The sequence below is a fragment of the Mustela erminea genome, chromosome 15 (assembly GCF_009829155.1).
Source record: "Mustela erminea isolate mMusErm1 chromosome 15, mMusErm1.Pri, whole genome shotgun sequence".
Classification (NCBI taxonomy): domain Eukaryota; kingdom Metazoa; phylum Chordata; class Mammalia; order Carnivora; family Mustelidae; genus Mustela; species Mustela erminea.
Genome location: NC_045628.1, coordinates 77,060,650 through 77,074,730, shown reverse-complemented (window position 1 = coordinate 77,074,730; position 14,081 = coordinate 77,060,650). Strand labels below are relative to the sequence as shown.

Below are 14,081 nucleotides of genomic sequence, written 5' to 3'. Positions count from 1 at the left end.
AAAGGGACTCCTTATACTTCACAGGCATTTGAGTAGATGAGTTGAAGTGGGGATAGGTTCCTTGACTGTGTCCTTTGGATGCAGAACAACTATCCAAGGTGCGTGTGCTGGGAGGGAGTTTCAGCTCAATAGAAGGAAGAGCTTTCAAGGTGAAAGCTACCAGTGGAGTGGGTGTCCTTAATATTTGATGTATTCTAGTAGATGAGTCCATCCGCTGGGGATATCTTGCTAGATAGGCACCTAGTCACATGCTCCTTACAGTCTTCTTTTAAAAGTAATTGACTAGCTCATTGATTAATCACAAAGATTGCCCAAAGAAGTGTAACTTTGATTTAAAATGAAATAAAGCTCAGGGATTTATTATAGTGGAGAGAAGCTGGGTCAGATGCCAGTTGAGGAACGGGGCTGGGCAAGACGGAGGAGTTGTGCTGGAGGCCACGGTTGGGAAAAGATCACATGAGAGAGCAAAATTCGGTTGTCAAAAGTGGGGCAATGTGTGAAGGTAAGTTTATTCACTTGTCCACTCACTCTACAAGCATTTATTTGCTGGGAGGTTTATATAATGGAAGTCCATATACTTGCTTAAAATAAAAGCACTAGAACTGCATGCATTAATAAGGATGTAGCTCAAAAGCTAAATGGTGAACGAAAAAAGCAAGTCATAGAAGAATAGAGAATATAGGATTCCAATAATACCAAGTAGAATAATACATAAAATTTAAAAATGTGTAGAAACACATAAAATTGTGGTAGACCCTTTTACCCTTTGAGCAAAAGAAGGGAATTACTGACTTAAAATTCACGCGATGTGTACCTCTCGTAGGGAGGAAAGGGGTGTGATCAGAGAAAAGCACACAAGGGCTTCTAAGATACCGGAGAAGGTTTGGCTCTTAATTTGGTGGTGGATACACAGGGACTGGTTTCCTTACTCATACGGTCTAAGCACTCTTTTGAATGTAAGATATAGTTACAATGATGAAAAGCAAAGCAAAGAGAAAGCAAAGGTGAGCATTTAGACTGAAGGGACACACAAGGTCTTAAGCAGTATAGATACAGATAAGTCCACATATGGACAGAGTGGAGCCCGATGACAGAACATCACACGCACAGAGAGAATCTTCAAAACACTGAAAAGCACTTATCAGCAAGGAGAGATGCCAGCAGCTACGTGAGTGACATCTTCAAACTAGGCAGCCCGGGGACTCCCCAGCTGTCCGGCATCTACTCCGTAGCCCTCAGCCTGTGTTCTTTGCTGCCCTACCCCGCAGCAGAATCCATTCTCTTAAAAGTCAGCCGTGACGCAGACTGACTGAGGGATGTGTTTACAGCCAGTCACCTCTCCAGGAATGTTCTCTCAACAGGGAGATGTTTTCAGCTGGGAAAAAACGTCCCTGTTGTCGGGCAGTCTGTTTCGCTGGAAACAAAATACCACATCCAACCCCCGGCCTGGAGACCTCCCTGAACTCAAGGGGCAGTGGTGCCACCTCTGACTGGGGCTTGGCCTGGGTCTGTTGTCTGACGACTCTGTGCCTTGGCACTGAGGACTCTCCCAGTCCCAGCCAGCCTGTGTCTGGGCAGGAGGAGGCTTCTCCCTGGGTACAAAGGCTCATGGAACCTCAGAGTTGAGAAGTCCCTTCTGAAGCATCTGGACGCAACCTTCTTGTGAGGTCGGGCCCACAAGCCTGGCAAGCCCTGCATTCAAATCCTGCCTATGACTCAATGGGGAGCATGGAGAGGGGCAGGTTCTTAAAGCCTTGGTTTCCTTCGGAGTCAAACAGAGACAGCATTTTTGCCCTTCCTCATGGCCTTGTTAGGGGGATTGACTGTCATGATTCATGCTCTCAAAAGATACTCAGTAATCCTCGGCTTGACCTGCTCAGAGTAGCCCCCTGGGAGCACGTTGCCGTCATGGGCTCTGGGCCTCTGCCCTACTGTGTCCCTTCAGCCTGCCAATCCAGACTCCCCTGACCCAGTCGTCCTTCCAGAAAGCCTTCCTGCCCGCCAGTATGGGATCCCACTACACTGGTGCTCACCCATCAGACCCAGGCCAGCCCTGGGGCAGGACGTCCCCCAGAGCTAGTGTCCTGGACATGGACAGTCCTCCGTGTGGAGACTGGCAAGCTGGAGCCCGCTGTGCTGCCACCTGTTTTTAGAACAAATATTGGGGTGCCTTGTGATGGGACTCTTTCTCCCCAAAGCAGGGAAATGAGCTGCCCCCCAGTTCCATCACGCCTGTCCCACTTTTCCCCCACCGTGGAACCATTGGTACATAGCGTCTTAGGCCTCCTTGACTGCCAGGGCCCCAGAGCCTTTTCGTGGCTGGAGTTGAAAATGTTGGATGGAGGTCAATTTGGTTTTTGATGGACCTGTTGGTGGGATGAAGCCTGGGCACTCCCTGCAAGCCAACACGAAGCCTGAGCCCCTGACCAGTAAGGCAGCGCACAGCCCACGGCAGCCCCTCCCCTAGTGCTCAGAGCTCCCCTTTCTCACTGAGTCCCACTCGCTGGTGTTTCTCTCTCTTCCTGCAGGGAGAGCCCCAAATGTCCTCTCTCTGAGGATCTATCTTGTGTGCCTGGTTAGCTCCATCTTCTGGCGGACAAGACAGGAGTTACTGACGACGACCTCTATTAGAGCGTCAGATCAAGGGGACTCCCCCTTACCCGACTTTGTGGGAGAGGAGGGGTGTCAGCAGGAAGCCCGGCCCCTCCCTCACACAAGCTTAACTTGAGGGATACCAAGGTTGGAGTTGGCAGGGTCAGGGGGTCACAGCCAGAAGATCCTGAGGGTGTGGATGAGCTCTGTCCAGTGCCAAAGGCCCTGGTTGAGGCTCTGTCCATCCTGCAGCTTCCATGAGCAGCCGATGTGCATTGTAAAGGCCTCTCTTGCTCACACAGTTCATGTGGCTCTTGCTGTTGCACTAAAACTCCATCTGCATGAACACTTGTCTGTCACCCACTGACCGGCACTGTCCTTGGAGGTTCGTCCCTGAGAGGATGGGGTTCAGCCAGGAAGGACAGGGAGCAAGCCGAGAGGAGTGGCCTGGCCTGTGCACCTCTGCTGGCCTGGAGCAGGGTCTGGTCGCTCCAGTGAGAGTCTGGGTGATTGAGCCCGGGGGGCTGGAGTGGCTGGAGCGTGTCACCAGACAGGGCATGGGTGAGGTGTGTTCCAGGACACGGGGCAGGGGAGCATCTGGGAGAGGACATATGAGGGCGCTGTGGGCAGCCTCCCCAATGCTCTATGGTCACTCCCAGGGCCCCGACGTCATCCCTGCTGGCTTGTCCTCCTCATGATTTCAGGTCTCATCTATAGAATCCTGGATCCCTCCTTTCCAAAGCAATGCTTCTCCCTAATCAAGACAGCATAAAGGAGCCAGCAGCCAGTCCCCTAAAAATGTGGGTAAAGCGTGTTCCAGTGTTGGTGTTTACAGGAATCATTCCTAAAGAAACAGACATTTATGGCACAGACGTGCTTATCGCTTACATTTTGAGAGTCAAATAACTGGAAATGAATTAGTTGTTCAACAGAAGGGTTTCCTGAATGCTGTCACTGAGAATGCCCAAGGGGACAGAGCGACAGTGTCTGTCCACTGAGGGGACATAAGGAAGAACAAGAGACAGCCCCGGAACGTTCCCCGCCCCACTCTGTCACCTACATTTGAGCACATGTGCACACACTCACACACACACACACACACACACACACACACACACACACACTGCACTTAGAGGGTAAGGCAGAGAAGAAGGATGCCGTGTATTATAGGGGATTATTCATTGGTAGAAGGAACGTGCCTTCCTTTTTTCATCTTTAAATCATTATTTACTAAATAAACATAGTCTGGATAAAGCCTAAAGAACTCTTTTACGACCTAACTTGTTAGCAAGCAATGAGAATATTGAAGATGTAATTTAATATTTGATAATATGCCCATTAGAATAGTTGAAACGCAGACTATTTGGGAAAACGAAAGCATGTAAAGGTGTCTCATGGACCCAGACATTTCTCTCATGGTTTCTGCTTTTCAAGGCATGCTTCTAAATGGGAAACCTAGCACAGATAAGGAAAACCGTTCATCTGGGGGCTTCCCGTGATCTTTGTTCTTTCAGGAACATTCCTATGTAATAAAATGTTACTTGTATAACAAAGTTTGCAAAGAGGGGAATCACGCTTATGTTCTGCAGACACACACAGAAGGCCATATTGTAGGATTCCAGGCAGAGGAAAATCCAAGTGGAGGTGAAGTGGCCGAGACAGAGAGCAGAGCAGCGGTTGCAGGGACTGGGCGAGGGACAGAGCACTGAGCGATGAGGAGCGCGGGTGTCTCTGTGACGGAAACGTCGTAGAACGACATGGTTGTGCAACACCCTGGATGGACCTAATGAGACCTCCATATACCACTGCAAAGGATGCGAGTAAAATGTTATGTAAACTCAAATTCTACTTTATTTAATAAATTAAATCTATGAAGTAATTATAGAGGTGAACACAGAACACAAATATGATAAAGGAAATGACGGGGGAGGGGGAGCCATGCTCTGGAGCTGCAGCCAGCACGAGCTGCTGCTCGGGGGTCGAGCCTGCTTGCTCCACAGAGGCAAGGGGCGGCAGCTCAGGGACCGAGCCTGCTTGCTCCACGGAGGCAGGGGGCGGCAGCTCGGGGGTAGGACCCTGCTGGTCATCCAGGAAAGTCAAAAGGCCTGGTGGCTCTTCCGTGGCAGAGAAGTGAACGAGGGCCCTGACGACCATCTGCCCTGGCCCCAACGGGTCAGGGGGGGTCACTGGTCTACCTGACCCATTGTGAGCTGCCACAACAGGGATGGTGGGGACCAGCTCAGGCCCCAGAGGTGCAGCGGGTGCCAGAGTGGCTGCTGGAACAACTTCCCGAGGCACATCCTGATCTGGCTCTGGGGCCGGTGCTGTTGTTCCAAGAAGAGAAAGCATCATCAGCTTGGTTGACTTCCCTCTCGCCTTTCCCTTTCCCCACACTCAGCATGGCCTGCGTTCAAGACCCAGCCCCCGGAAGGTGTCCCCGACGGAAGCCCATGGGGACAGGGATCTGAGACGACTCACTCCTCTCGGCCCAACTACAATCTACGGAGGTTTCCTCAGGGTGGCCCACCCTGCCTCCTCCTCAGGCCCACATCAGTCACCCCCAGTCCTCCTCACCCCCAGCCTCTGGCTCCGTGGCCTTTCTGGGAGTGTGTTGCCTTTCTGGCAGCAGAAGCTGGGCACGGCGCTGCAGGTCTGAGCCTGGCACATTGACCTGCAGATAGGCCAGCAGGACATGCAAGCTGGGAAACGCCGGAGGCTGCACAAAATCCCCTGGATACTTTTCCACCCAGGTATCCAGGATGGCATAGACGGCCCTGGGGACAGACATGGAGACAGAGAAGTCAGAGGACAGGGTACGCATCCAAACCAATATCCCAGGGAACCCATGTGGGAACCTGGGCCCCTGGGCTGCCAGCTCTTGTCCGAGACCAGTTGGACTCCTTGTCCACTGCGACCTGGCAGTCCTGCCCGAGAAAGGCCTGCTCCCACATTGCAGTCTGGCCAAAAGCCGCTAGGAATGGGAGTCCTTGATCAATGGGGTGAGCATTTCTGGACTTCTTAGGGGAGCTGGACACACTCCTCAGTCTGTCTCCTTGCCCACAAGCCACTTGAATTCAACTGCATGTGCCCAGGGAGGGGTGGTGTCTGGCCTCTTAATTACCCTCACTGCACTCGCCTCTGCTCCGTGAAGATCCAACCGAGGAGGGAACAAAGGGACTCTGTCTCTAGCCAGGCCTTCCCAGGACCCTTCCCAGGACCCTCCCCATACCTCCACCGTTACCTCCTCTGCCCATTCACTAGGTGCCATGAGAGTCGGTCTGTTTCCACTGACACTCACCTCCCACAGGGTGTGGGATGTCTGCTGCTCCCTGGGCTCTACTGGGTCACCACTCTCCCTGAGCCCCCTCTGAGCACCCAGCGTGCAGGTGCCAACAGACTGCTGTGCGATGGTTCCTAAATCCTGCGTTCTGGGTCCCAGAATTGGGGCAGAGAGAGGGCTGGGAGGGGGCAGGGATAGAGCATGACCCTCTCAGGGGTTGAAGCTGTCCTCCATCCCCCTCTGCTCTCCCACAGTGCTCACACACCTACCCCAGCTCCCCAGGGCACCTTCCCAGTTTCCAGTAGAAGCTCTCAGACCTTTACCCTAAAGCAGGAATCACAGAGGTGTGCGTGAAGGTCCAGAAGCCCCTTGAACTCACAGTACCCTCACTGCCCTGCTGGAGAGGGAAGGCCCTCCTGGAGCAGCCAAAGCTTACTCACATGTTGCGCTGCTCCTGGGGTCCGCCGACCTCGTCATAGCTGGAATAAACGCATCCGAATCTAGAGGAGGCCAGGGGGCATCGCATGAGATGTCTGCGGATGTTGGCTCTCACCGCCTGACCCTCGACTAGCCTGCAGTCCTGGGGTGCTGTCTGTTCTGTGCAGGGATCCCATTCTGCTCCGAGATAATCGCCTCCACCTACTGGGGCTTCCTGGATGCTTGCTGAATGAAAGGGCCTCAACCAGCCCATCACCGACATCTGAGTGGGCCTGGCCCCTCCTCACCCCCAGGGATGCCTGCTCTGGATTCACCCAGACACAGACCCCAGAAGGAGTCTCAGATCTCCCTTTCAATGGCAAAAGAGCCCAGCTCAAGACCATACTGAGAGTGAGGCAGAGGCTTCATCATGAGGGGCACAGAAATGAGCAAAGAGCATGCCCACAGGTCCTCCAGCAGAATTTTCCACTGGCGCAGGCTCCCAGGTGTCCTTTCCCTACAAGACCACACTTAGTCCCTATAATACCTCTGCCCCAGTTAGGAGCAAAGGGAAGCTTGGGGGAAGCTTGGGGACATGCCAAAGTCTCACAACCAGGCATTGGCCAAATCCCACGGAGCAGTTAGGGGCAGGGGAGGGTGCTCACCTTGCAAAGAGGAGGTCCAGCACCTCCTGGGTGGTGGCAAAGTGACGGTATGTGTCCAGAAAGATGTGGACACAGTGTAGATCTTGTCTGATGACAGCAGGCACCAGGTGATCTATTGCGGCCTGCAGCTTGTTGGCCCGCTTGGCGATCAGCACCAAGGTCTTCCTCCTCTTCCTGGTTGAGCCATTTTCCCCCTGAGGTGAATCAGAGGAGACATGAGTCGGTGCTGTGGCCACCAGGAGGGTTGGGGCTTGGAGGGCAGAATGAGCCCCCAGATCTCAGGGACTTCTGCAAGAGGTGGGACAAGAGAGCCCAGAGTCCGAAAAGGAATCGGGTGACTCAGTGTCTCATTGGGTTCAGCCTAAGGCTCTTGGTTTTGCTTCAGGTCATTGTCTCCGTGTCCTGAGGCTGCGCTCCTCGTAGGGCTGTGTCCATAGGGCAGTGTCTGCTTGAGGATTCTGTCTCTCCCTCTGCTTCTCCCCACTCTTCCCCTGCCTCTCTCTCAAATCCATCAATCAACCAATCAATTAAGAAACCTTCAAGGAAAAGAGAAGATGTTCTTGGTATCCATACAAAGAATTGAAAGAAATGATGTCTGAACTTGCTAGTATCTCAGGTCCCTTTGTGAGCGGAGTATGGATAGCACGTCCCTGCATGAGTGGCATGGATCCTGTGATTTCTGATGACATAGCCCATTCTTTTTATTTTTTCTAAAGACTTTTGATTTATTTATTTGACAGAAAGAGAGGTCACAAGTAGGCAGAGAGGCAGCCAGACAGAGGGGGGAAGCAGGCTCCCTGCTGAGCAGAGACGCCTCCCCCCGATGTGGGCCTCAATCCCAGGATCGTGAGACCGTGACCCGAGCTGCAGTCAGCGGCTTAACCCCCTGAGCCACCCCGGCACCCAACATATCTCATTCTTGAGATGAGAACACAGACGTCTTAGGTGAGAGGGCTTAGGAGAGGAGGGCACGGAGGCTGTAGGATGCAGCACTGTTCATTGGCCACAGAAAGGGATTACATCCAGTCCCACACCAGTAAAGGGCTCCATGGCTGTGATCAATGACTGGCCTTCCCGACTGCTGTGCAGTGCAGTGCAGTGAGGCCCCTGTTCCCGACCCTGGGGAGGTGGTGGGGGAGGCAAAGATGTGTTCCATCAAACAAAAGGGCAGAACAGGAGAAATAGTACCATGGGCCCCATGTCCCTTTGGATCAAAGTCTCCCAACTCACTCTTGCAAATGATCATTTGCAAGACTTGCAGAACCTGAGGAAGGACTGTTAGGCCAGTGGGGACACCTGGGAGCACGAGTTAGGAAAATGCCTAGCACAGGGCAAAAGGAGTCTAGATCAACAGGATGAGCCGTGGTCTAAAGTCTCTAAATGATACTCCTATAAGTATGTGGACAATGGCTCTGCTCTGTCCAAGGTGTGGGCAGGACCAGTTTGGGGGCCTGTTTGGGGAAGAGATGGGATGCAGATTCATGGGAGTACAGGACTCTAGGAGGCCAGGCTGGCTTCTAGGAAGTGGGGCCCTTGGTGCTGCATCGGCGTCCCAGGGGTCGGGTCTCCCCAGCACCTGCACTCACCCTGAGCCAGCGCCAGACTCTGTTGGCCCTGTGCGGCTTCTTGTCATTCGAGGAAGGAGAGCAGGGGATGTCGACATTCAGCTCCTGCACCATGTCCTCTGGAGCGTTCTGTAAAGACAGTGCCCAGCAGCCAGGCAGGAGGCCTTAGAGCCCTGTCTGGAGGCCTTTGCTGGTCTTCAGACCCAGGGCGCTCCATTCCAGACACACCACAGCCCAGGATGCAGAGCCCTCCCCCAAGGAGAGAAACGTGGCCCAGCTTCAGGGCCTTGGGTGTGCTCTGGCACAGCTAAGAGGCACCTCAGGAATCCCCTGTGCACCCAGCCCACCATGACATTGGTGTGAACAAGAAGGGATCACCAGGGTATCCACTGTGCTCACCCTCCTCCAGCCCATGGGCGGGAACCCCCACATATCCCTCCTCCCCTCAAACTCCAGAGGAAGGGATGGGGCTTCCCTAGGACGGTTCAGAGGGGTGGGCATCGCCTAGTCTCCTCAGTAGTAAGTACCTTATGGCGTCTCCCTCGAAATGTGTTGAGGCATCGGGGGGGTGGTTTCAGCCAATGCCTGCAACATGGGAACAAGCCATTTTCCTGGGGTTTCTGATACCCAGAGCCCCGGAAACTCGGCACACAAGAGGAAAACATCTTTTTGTGTCAGATGTCCTGAGCCCAGTAACCCTGCTACCGGACTAGAATGTGGGTGCCTGGTTGCAGGGGTTCCAAGTTCTGGGGGCGGGCGGTCAAGGAAGTGACATCACTGCCTGAGATCCCCTACTGGGGCCCACTCCTGGTTGGACCCCTACATGAACAGTGCTCCGGTCTGCCATCTTCTCGTCCCCCTTCTGCATGTAAGGCCACATCATATCTGTACACAGTGACCCCAACCCGCCCCTCTCCACAGGCCCCCAGGGAAGTTCTGGGAGAAGCCAGGACCCCAGCTTGCAAACACACCTGGTTTCAGACACAACTCTCGATTCTTACCTGGTTTTGACCCTATATAAGCCATTGTGCCTGACAGGGATGGTCTTCTCTGCAAAATATGGGTGATTCCAGCATGTCTTTTTCTATCAGATGTCCACAGGCATAGGTTGGATAATAGCCGTGATGTTAGAGGAGTGCTGTCACAGGTAGGAAAAACCTCCCAATTTCCTCCCTCCTATCAACTTCTTGGAATCTGCTACTAATGGGATCCCACCCCACAGTCCCTCCTGGGGTGTGTGTGTTTGTGTGCACAAGCACACTCGCTCCTGTGTGCACACATGTGTTCATCGGTGCTCACATTCTGGAGTCCCAGAATCTTCTGGGACCCACCTACAGAGGGCTGGGTAATAGCTTCCCAAGATCTTGGGTTTCAAGTTTTCAATGCAAACCCTAAAGAAGGGACTGGAGTCTTGGCCCTTGATGGTCAGAAGGTACCCTTACCCCCAGAGACGGCCTGTCCTGGGATGCAGGCCATTCCCTCTTTCCAAAGGGTGTGAGGTAGATACGGGTCCATCCAGTGGGTCGCCATGACCCGGGATCCTCCTCAGACAAGAACCTGGGGAGATGTGTCCTATCTAGGATATCAATGATCACCCTCAGCCCCATAACATTTCCAGGTCGACAGCCCCTTCCTTCTAGACAACCTTTTCCAGAGCCCCCAGTGAATGGCTAGGTGCATACAGGACCCCAACTTTGAGGACACTCAAAGAGCTGGGTTCATGCCTTCTAAGCCTCCCTACCAGTCTGATTCTGGGCAAGGCCCGGACCCTGCAGGGATCTTCACAGTCTCCCTTCGGGGGCTCTTCCCCTTCCTCTCCTCCCACTCTGGTCCTTCCTCAGCTTCTCTGGCCACCCTGGCCCCCTTTCTAACCTCCAGTCCTCTGCTCCATGGTGCCCTCCGCCAGGTGGAATGCACTCGCATTTGTGCAGGGCTGTCTCCTTCTTTTCCTCCCGCAGGAATTCTCCGTGTCATCTCAGCACAGCCTTGTCATACCCCTCACCGGGTGGAGTTCGGGCCTTAGTTGTGTCCCTTGCTCTTTAGCTATGAAGCAATCGCTTTTTCTGTTCACATTTTGGTTTCTCGTTTGTCCATCTTCTCCTCTAGACCCTGAGCTCTCACGAGGAGAACCCGCTGGGCTGATAAGCCCTGGCACCATCTGAGTGTGCAGTGCCCAGTGGCTGAATGAACGGGAGACAGGATCCGTCCCAGCACAGACCAGCTCCGTTGTTTGAGCCTCACTGATTTTAGTCCTGTGTAAGCCTTTTGTTTTGTTTTTTAAGTTAACTGTGCCTGATGTGGGCCTCGAACTCATAACCCTGAGATCAGGGGTCCTAGTGCCTGAGGAAGCCAGGTGCCTCTTTGGTCCTTTTTAAAGGTTTTAGGCTGATCACTATTGAAGTGAACTTGGTGATTCCCACATGTTGTATGGAGGTACATTACATGACAGTATGCAAATGACCAAGTAACTCCCCAAATTTTGGTAGCATGTCACCACAGAGGTCCCCCCCCCCAATGACAGTGCTGAGTGGTTCTTCAAATTGGAGACTAAAATCCTATATGTGGTCTTTGAGGACCCAGAGTCCCTGCCCCATCGGCCTTCTCCCTCCCTGGGATGACATGCACCTCTGATGCCATCAGCACAAGAGGAAAGATGACAAGGAAATACACACAGGAGGGTGTTTCCGGCCAGGTCTTGAAGGCCTCAAGGTTCACTTTGACGCTCAATCTTTTATGTATTGTTTTAGGATTTTATTTCTTTATTAGAGGGAAAAGAGCACAAGCAGGGGGAGGGGTAGAGGGAGGAGAACCAGAGAGATGCTGATCTGAGGAGGACAGGGGGTGGCTGATGTAGACCTGTGCAGGGAAGAGCGGAGGCCGCCCAGAGCTAGCCTCCGTCATCTGGTGGGCCAGGAGTAAGGAGTAGCCTCAGATCCCTGTGCCCATGACCTGCTATCAGGGGAGACCCTCTAGGGATTGCTTCCTGGACTCAGAGAACATTGAATGGTGGGGAAATTTTCCTTGATTTAGGAGGGACATGAAAAGTCAATCATGGGTTTGATACTTTCTCTTCTTGGACCGACAGCCCCAGCCCCAGAAGAAGATGCTGAACCACCTCAAGAGCTACCTCCAGCTCCCACTGTGGTGCCTGAGGCAGCTCCAGAGGCCAAGGGGTCTGGGTGGGAACCAGTTGTGCGGGTTATCTGGCTGTGGACACAGCCGAGGGGAGGCACCTACCTGAAGGAGCCTACTGCAAAGTTTCTATGGACAACCAGGTGCATGATTGAAAGACTTAGGGGTCTTCCCCTGTGGGGGACATTCCTGGCTTAAAAGTGTTCAAGCGGTGAAGTGGGGCGATATCCCAGGTGTGACAGCATGATCTCAGGATCCCGGGTGTCCCCAGAAGACCAGCTGGGGCCGAATGCTTCCGAGTTCCCAGACATCAGTTAGGGAGGATGGCTGAAAACCAGGAAGCTAGGTCCCGGCTTTCTGCTCTGGGAAGCAAGCTGGGCCCAGACACCACCTTATTCCATCCACAAAGTCTCACAGATTTCGCCATACTGGTTGCAAGAGCAGCCCGGGGACTCCCCAGCTGCCCGACATCTACTAAATACCCCTCCGCCTGTGGTCTTCGCAGCCCTACCCCGCAGCAGAATCCATTCTCTTAAAAGTCAGCCCTGGCGCAACCCAGGGATGTTCCTCAACTCTCACCCTCGGCTTCTCCGTGGCTCTTACATCACTGAGCGCTGGGCAACACCATGTGCCAGGGGCTGTTAGGTGTGTGGGTGGCTGAGCTGCCAGAGCCTGCAGGAATGCCAAGCTGTGAGGGGGGAGGGGGAGGCCACAGCCCACGGGGGCTGCAGTGGAGGCCCGGGTGCTGGGAATGGAGGGCGGCATCAGGAAGGCAAGTGCAGTGGAGGGGTAGAGGGGGCGGGTGGCGCCAGGAGTGGTGGTTGTGGGGAGGTGAGGTCTTGGATGAGCAGGACTGGGGAGCTCTGCGGCACCTGGCATTTGGGCTGGGCTCAGAAGGATGAGCAGCGCCACCAGGCTGGGACCCAGCATTCCTGGAGGGGTGGGACAGCATGCTCAGAGGCCTGGCCTTGGGAAAGCTTCGGACAGTGTCTGGGGAAAGGGAGTCACGTAGGTGATTAAGGTGCGTGACGGAATCTGCTGGTGAGGGGAGCGTGCTTTGGGGAAAGCTCGTGCAATGGAGGGCAAACAGAAGGTTGACTTGAGAGGAAGCTCCGAACGCAGACGACTCGCTCACTCCCAGCGACTCTCGGTCCCTCCTCGAGATGCGGCTGTGGCATCTCCGTGTCTGCGCATTAACCACAGCCCGTTTGGCACAACAGGTCAGCCCCGTTAGACACACGGGCTCTCAGACCTGCAACTCCCCAGTGGGGCAAGCTCAGTTTTCTCGGTGGCTAGATGAGAGCACAGAGGAGCTGAGATGAAATGAATTGTTGCAGGTCTTCCGGGCTGGTGAGTGGCAAGCACTAGGGCTTGGGCTGGTTGGGTCCGCCCACTGTGCCCCAGTGGGGGCCTCCCCCTCAGTTAGCATCCCATGCGCCCCAGCACACATCAGTGCTTCTGGCTCAAAGCGGCAGGAAAGGAAGAGCGCAGGTCCGGCCAGTGTGCCCAGGGCCCATCCCGTGGGCACATCTGTCCCACATGAGTGATCACCACCAGGTGATCCAGGGCACTCTGAACAACCAGCAGGTGCACGGTCCAAGTGACAGCAGCCGGGAGCCTGTATCCTGCCTGTGATGCCTTCCCTGACCACCTGTCTCAGCCCCCTTCCCCCGCATGGCTTCCGTCCACCTGGCTCTTTGTTCCTTCCTCGCGTGCATCACCACTGAAAAGTAAAAAAGTAAATGATTTCCTCCTTTGATTGTTTATGCTTCCGCTCTCTAGCAGATAAGCTAAGAGATGGCTGGAGACTCTGTCTTGGGAACTGATGGATTCTCAACTCCTAGCACAGTGCCTGGCATGTAAGCAGATGCTAATGAAATCTTTGTGGGGTGAAAGGAAAAACTAAAGCATCAGAATTTGGGGTATTGTGTCTGCCTAATATCCATTTAAGTATTAAAGATGACGAGTGAAGAGCCACCCCCCTCTCCTGAGTGTCTACGCTCCAGATGGGGAGAAAGGCAGGGGCCACCACTGGCAATGACACATGGAGTCGTGAGGTCCCTGTCACGGAAGCATTCAAGCAGAGGCTAGACGACCATGGCAGAGCAGCGATTCCTGCATCAGAAAGGCATGGATAAGGACTTCACAGCTAAGGTTCAATGACGTGGGGTTGGCGGGGGAGGAGAATACCTAGGGTACGGGGACCTGCATGACACAAGGTCATCACATCCTTTGGAATGCCTCCCAGGTGAGCGGAGACGAGCACTACTTTTCTTCAAACATCCACGAACTCTCCACAGGGTGAGTTTTGCTGCCGTGAGCACCCATAGCTTCACACGGCGCTTGTCTTCATCAGCACAGGCTCGGACCCCAGGAGCAGGGGGAGAGCCCGTGCCGGCCAGAGGGAAGGCCATAGCCAGAGGCTTGCTT

General features: G+C 54.0%; 1 long non-coding RNA gene across 1 annotated transcript; it reads left to right on the top strand.

Moving 5' to 3' along the window:
* Positions 1–9,370: 9,370 nt before the first annotated feature.
* On the top strand, positions 9,371–11,697 carry LOC116574534. The gene is made up of 3 exons (XR_004279353.1): positions 9,371–9,387; positions 11,093–11,228; positions 11,605–11,697. It is a non-coding gene; the product is annotated as an uncharacterized LOC116574534 (long non-coding RNA).
* The last annotated feature ends 2,384 nt before the right edge of the window (positions 11,698–14,081 follow it).